The sequence below is a fragment of the Typopeltis vanoorti genome, chromosome 4, assembly GCF_054136105.1.
Source record: "Typopeltis vanoorti isolate ZY-2024b chromosome 4, IOZ_Tvanoo_1.0, whole genome shotgun sequence".
In the NCBI taxonomy this organism is placed as follows: domain Eukaryota; kingdom Metazoa; phylum Arthropoda; class Arachnida; order Uropygi; family Thelyphonidae; genus Typopeltis; species Typopeltis vanoorti.
Genome location: NC_143552.1, coordinates 159,335,767 through 159,343,174, shown reverse-complemented (window position 1 = coordinate 159,343,174; position 7,408 = coordinate 159,335,767).

Sequence of the window (7,408 nt, the reverse complement as noted above, 5' to 3'; positions counted from 1 at the left end):
GCAGGTGATAGAGTCAGATGTAAATAGTTCTAAGATTCATTAATCGCTGTGATTTTGGGATTAATTGTTCGCAGAATATTAACAGCATACAGAGTGGGCTAATTCGCACACCAGGAGATTATGGGAGGGAGTATTGCAGTTTATGTATACTAATGCTCGAAGTATTAGGAATAAGTATGAAGAATTTTTGTCATTACTTAGTACAACATGGCCAAAAATTATAGGAATTAGCGAAACTTGGTTAACTAAGAATGATATAGTTATTGGGATTAAATGTAAGGGGTACAGTATTTTCAGACAGGATAGAGATGACTGAATGGGGGGAGGGTTTTATTAATGATAGACATAGCATTAAAGCCAAAAAAGATAGAAGTACCTCACTGTGACAGGTATGTAAAGGGCAGTTCATTCGATGCTGATTGGTGTGAGATAGAGATTAACAAGGCGAAATATGTAATTGGTTGTTGCTATAATCGAAGGGGAATAAGGGAGAATGTAGATAGCATGTATTGACAAATTAGCACGATGAGTGAAGGTCAAGTAATTATTATGGGGGTTATGTGGAATTACAAGGCTTCTGATTATGACAAGCTGAGAAGTCAGCTTTCAGCTGTACTGTGGCATGAGAATTTCAAGGGGAGAGATGTTGATGGTGCGTGGGAGATTCTCAAGGACTATTTGAAGAAAGCTGTGTCAAACTGCATTCCCAGCGACAGAAGGAGAAATCAAGTAGGAGTAAAATGGATGAATAATACTATTAAACAAGAGTTGCAGGTAAAGAAAAGGTTGTGGTGGATGTATAAAGAAAAAGGCGATGAGCGTTCCAATGAGCAATACAAGCTACAGGCAAAGAGAGTAAGCTGTATGGTAAGGAAAGCCAAAGCTAATTATGAGAGGAAGCTAGCTGATGAATCCAAAAGAAATCCTAAAGAGTTCTTTTGCTATGTGGCTAGTAAAAGGAAGATAATCCATGGAAAGATTACTTTAAAAAGTGTTGATGGTAGAGAAATTACAGAAGCAAATCAAATAGTTAAGTTACTTAGTGATCATTTTGCAAAAGTGTACCATTTTGGTTGTGATAGTGTAGTGCCGAATGTGTCATTGACTGATGAGAGTCTAGATATAGACGAAATTGAGGTGCTTAATATATTAAAGAACCTTAATGCTAACACTGCCATTGGGTTAGATGGCACATCAGCCCATGTGTTACGAGAATGTGCAAGAGAATTAGCAACTCCTCTAACCAGGATGTTTAATTTAAGCCTCAGTTCTGGTAGTGTTAATAGAGTGGAAAGAGGGGAAAATATTACATTGCACAATGGAGGCTCTAAGACTGAGGTCGCAAATTATAGACCAATCAGTATATCTGGAGTGGTGGTTAAGATTTTGGAGAAATTGGTAAAAATTATAATTCAGGAATGGGTGGACAGCAATATGATACTTTATAAGGGGTAGCATAGTTTTGTAAAGGGTAGGTCTTGCCTAAGTAATCTGCTTACTTTCTATAATAAAGTAACAGTGGAGTTGGATAAAGGAAATACTTACTCAGTGATACTGCTTGACTTTGCAAAGGCTTTTGAGAGAATTCCACATGGAACTCTGTTACATAAATTAGAGCAAATTGGTATGGATCCGAAGATGGTGATTTGGATTAAAGGATGGCTGGTGGACACATATCAAAGAGTGGTTTACGGAGGAGCTGTAAACCAGGAAAAGGCAAGTCCAGGAAAAGGCAAGTGACTAGCGGTATACCTCAGGGCTCAGTGCTTGGTACTCTATTGTTTAATTTGTACATCAATGATATTCGAAATACCTTGAATGGAAATATCCACTTGTTTGCTGATGATGCAAAATTGGGAAGAGCGATAATCAATTCAAATGATGTAAATATCTTACAGGATGACATAAATAGGCTGATTGTATGGACTAAGGTAAATGGCTGTCAGTTCAAAGTGGCTAAGTGTAAGGTGATGTCATGTCATCCTGTCATGATGCGATGTCATCCTCACTTCGGGAGGATGACATCGCATGCTGTTTACTATATTGACGGAACTGAACTGCAAGTAGTTGATGAGACAACGTTTAAAAGGCATATTGCAAAGATTGCCAAAACATCACATCAAATTACATGGTTGTTGAGGAACACACTAACAAGCAGGGATAGGGAAGTTATTGTTCCGCTCTATAAGGCATTGATAAGGCTGCATTTGGACTATTGTGCACAGATCTGGTCGCCAGGATTTCTTGGTGATGCGGAAGTGGTGGAGAGGATTCACAGGCGGGTTACAAAGATTGTTTCATATCTGTGGGATGTTCCGTATGAGGATAGATTGATGATCTCTGGGCTTCAAGAACTAGCTGTTAGACGTAGGAGAGGAGATATGATAGAGGTATTTAAATTGTTAAAGGGATTTTACAGGATTGATACTAATGATATTTTTAAGAACAGTGCAGGAAGTGAGAGAACGAGGGGCCATCCTTGGAGATTGTGTAAGAGTGTGGTAAACAAGGGTGTTAGGACTAGATTTTTTACTTGGAGCGTTGGAATGGGTGGAATGCTTTGCCAGAGGTGGTTGTGAATGATTCAACTGTGAATGAAATTAAGGAGAGGTATGACAAGTATTGTGTAAATAATGGTTAGTGTGTCAATGTCGGGTCTCCCGCGATGAGTCTTTTGACTCCATGGAGACACCGTTAAAATAATAATAATAATAATAATAATAATAATAATAATAATAATAATAATAATAATAATCATAATAATAATAATAATAATAATAATAATAATAATATTTGAGTTGTGTTATCAATGTAAGCCAGTGTTTTTTTATACTTCTTATCTTTGTGTGTATGATAGTGAAGTTGGTATTGGTGGAAATGTTGTCTGACCATTTCTTCAAAGAGTCAAAGACCTTGAAGTTTATGTTGTCTGACTGAATATGTTCGCATATGTTTGAGATCTCCATCATATAGTTTTTAAATGAGTTCTAATCTTATTCTTCAGGATGTTAAAAGTTAGTGTTTTATATTGGTAGGCTGTGTAAGTCGGATTCACTTGTAATTATGTATACTCGAGTGTTTTCATTCTTTCTCCTAAATATCTGGGAATTCTTTGTCCTCAGGAACTTTTGATTTTCTCTGTTTTTTTCTTCCTTGCTAAAAGATTTTTGAAGAATGGAGTCCAGTGTTCTGTTATATAGATTGGTGTTTGGAGATTCCTATCAGTTAGGATCGTTGTTTTCGGCCTTGTTTTATTGCTTGCTGCAAGAATGGAGTCTCTCAGACTTCTGTTGGTAAAACGAGCGATGATTGGTGGCGGTCTCTCTTTGTTTTTGTTTTTTTGTGGGCCTCGGTTAATAGAGGTGATATCTGTGGTTGCGTTTTGAATTCCAATTTTGCTGCCGATCATTTGCATCACGTTGCTTAAGTCTTCTGTATTTTCTTTCATTATTCCCTCAATTTGAAGTTCTTTTTTTCTTTCTTTTCGTAGCATGTGCTCCATTTGACACTTGGTGTGTTTACTTCTTTCCGCAATTCTTGATTTTCGCGCTGGAGTGTTTCTTGCGTTTCTATCGCTACCGTTAATTTCATTTTTATTTCTCGCATGGTTCCTAACATGTATTCAGAGGTCTCGTTATTGAACTGTATGTAATGTTGATACTCCGAATTTTTTGTTAATTTTTTCCATGTGTGTATTTAACAAGTCTTTCACCTTGAGTTTAAATGAATCAAAGTTATTTGTAATTTTAGGATCCGGAAGAGGCTTACCTTGATGTACGTGGTGTTTGGTGTTCATTTTCTCACGGCATTGTTAACATCGCCATTCGGTCCGTTTCACGGCTCCTTTTGCTTTCCATATGTTTTATGAGATCCCTGAACAGTGGAACAATGCGGCCCGTCCCCTTCATCGCTTAATGGCTTATTGCAGTTGTTACAGCTAATTTTGCTTGAACTTCGCTGTCTCAGTGACCTTTAGCCTTTCTTCCCGTTAGCGACTATAGTGTGACTTTTAAAATGAGGACGTCCTTTGTTCTTCGTTGGCTGGTGACTGCAGTACACTATGATCCTCCAACACTGAAAATTTGAATATTACTTATCCGATTTTGGTGATTTGAACGTCCCTGTTTTCAGCGTGACTAGTAGAATTAAATAGTAGCACTTTCAAGGTAGAAATATGAGTTAACTAACACTTTAAACCTATAAAACCAGGAGCAGCGTACGTGCATCCGTCTGCCTACATCATAACAACAACAACAACAATAATAATAAAGTGTAAACAGCCTGTAATAATAATAATAATAATAATAATAAAGGGTAAATAGCCTGTGTAGCTTAGTGGATGTGGCGTTTGTACGCCACAGCGCTAGACTGTACGAAGGAAGACTTGGTTTCTAGTCTAGTCGACATGACCGGTTCTCGAGTTAGTCGATCTCTGGCACGGCAAGCTGATTTTTTCTCCTGGGAACTAGTGTTTTTCGGCAGTAAACTCAAGAAAATCGACAGTAGAACCCACACTATTTCAGACAGTAAATATATTGTGTTAGCGTTAGGGAACACGAGATGGCGGCACTTGTTGAGCCATTTTCTTCACTACGTGCCGCTTAATTAGTGATAGCCTTGGAGCTATCCCTGATTGGGTACTAGTGGAGATTGAAATGCCCACTCAGTCTCTCTGAAAGTTAGATAGGGCTAAAACGGGCTTGTCTACTCCTATAGGGGAATAGAAAGGCGTTAGCTGATTTTTTTTGCTGAAAAAAATGGGTAGTTTCCATCATTTTCCAGTTCTAATGAGAAAATACAGTAGTGAACAAATTAATCTGAACAAACGGAATTTTCGTCAATCATTTTGCCTTTTGTTTTAGTTCATTATTTTGGTTGAGTGCTGCTTGTTTTAACTGTCTCTACAATGTTTATTAATAGTGTTGTGAGTTTTTAATAGTGTAAATAAGTTGCCATTCGTAGTGGTTTATTCATTTTGTGAAGTATATAAAATGGATACATCTCCAAGAATGTGTTCAAAAATCTGTACTCTTTATCAGCATACATCCGTGACAAAGACAAATTGCCAATGAGTGTGGTGTTCATTTGGGTACTGTTCATGCAATTTTAAACAGATTTAAGGAGGTACATATCTTTTCTCCTGACAGAAAAGGAAAATGTAAGCGAAAAAAAAATAAAACTACACTTACTAGTTAAAACAAAGAGAAGCAAAATGAGTCCAAGAGTGTCTGCTGTTTACTTAAATAGAGACTCAGCAGTAGTAAGATTGATGTTCCTGACATGACAGTCTGCCAAAGATTGTCCATGTCACAATGAGTCCAAGAGTGTCTGCTGTTTACTTAAATAGAGACTCAGCAGTAGTAAGATTGATGTTCCTGACATGACAGTCTGCCAAAGATTGTCAGAAGCAGAGAACACGACACACACACACACACACACACACACACACACACACACACACACACACACACACACACACACACACACACACACACACACACACACACACACACACACACACACACACACACACACACACACACACACACACACACACACACACACACACACACACACACACACACACACACACACACACACACACACACACACACACACACACACACACACACACACACACACACACACACACACACACACACACACACACACACACACACACACACACACACACACACACACACACACACACACACACACACACACACACACACACACACACACACACACACACACACACACACACACACACACACACACACACACACACACACACACACACACACACACACACACACACACACACACACACACACACACACACACACACACACACACACACACACACACACACACACACACACACACACACACACACACACACACACACACACACACACACACACACACACACACACACACACACACACACACACACACACACACACACACACACACACACACACACACACACACACACACACACACACACACACACACACACACACACACACACACACACACACACACACACACACACACACACACACACACACACACACACACACACACACACACACACACACACACACACACACACACACACACACACACACACACACACACACACACACACACACACACACACACACACACACACACACACACACACACACACACACACACACACACACACACACACACACACACACACACACACACACACACACACACACACACACACACACACACACACACACACACACACACACACACACACACACACACACACACACACACACACACACACACACACACACACACACACACACACACACACACACACACACACACACACACACACACACACACACACACACACACACACACACACACACACACACACACACACACACACACACACACACACACACACACACACACACACACACACACACACACACACACACACACACACACACACACACACACACACACACACACACACACACACACACACACACACACACACACACACACACACACACACACACACACACACACACACACACACACACACACACACACACACACACACACACACACACACACACACACACACACACACACACACACACACACACACACACACACACACACACACACACACACACACACACACACACACACACACACACACACACACACACACACACACACACACACACACACACACACACACACACACACACACACACACACACACACACACACACACACACACACACACACACACACACACACACACACACACACACACACACACACACACACACACACACACACACACACACACACACACACACACACACACACACACACACACACACACACACACACACACACACACACACACACACACACACACACACACACACACACACACACACACACACACACACACACACACACACACACACACACACACACACACACACACACACACACACACACACACACACACACACACACACACACACACACACACACACACACACACACACACACACACACACACACACACACACACACACACACACACACACACACACACACACACACACACACACACACACACACACACACACACACACACACACACACACACACACACACACACACACACACACACACACACACACACACACACACACACACACACACACACACACACACACACACACACACACACACACACACACACACACACACACACACACACACACACACACACACACACACACACACACACACACACACACACACACACACACACACACACACACACACACACACACACACACACACACACACACACACACACACA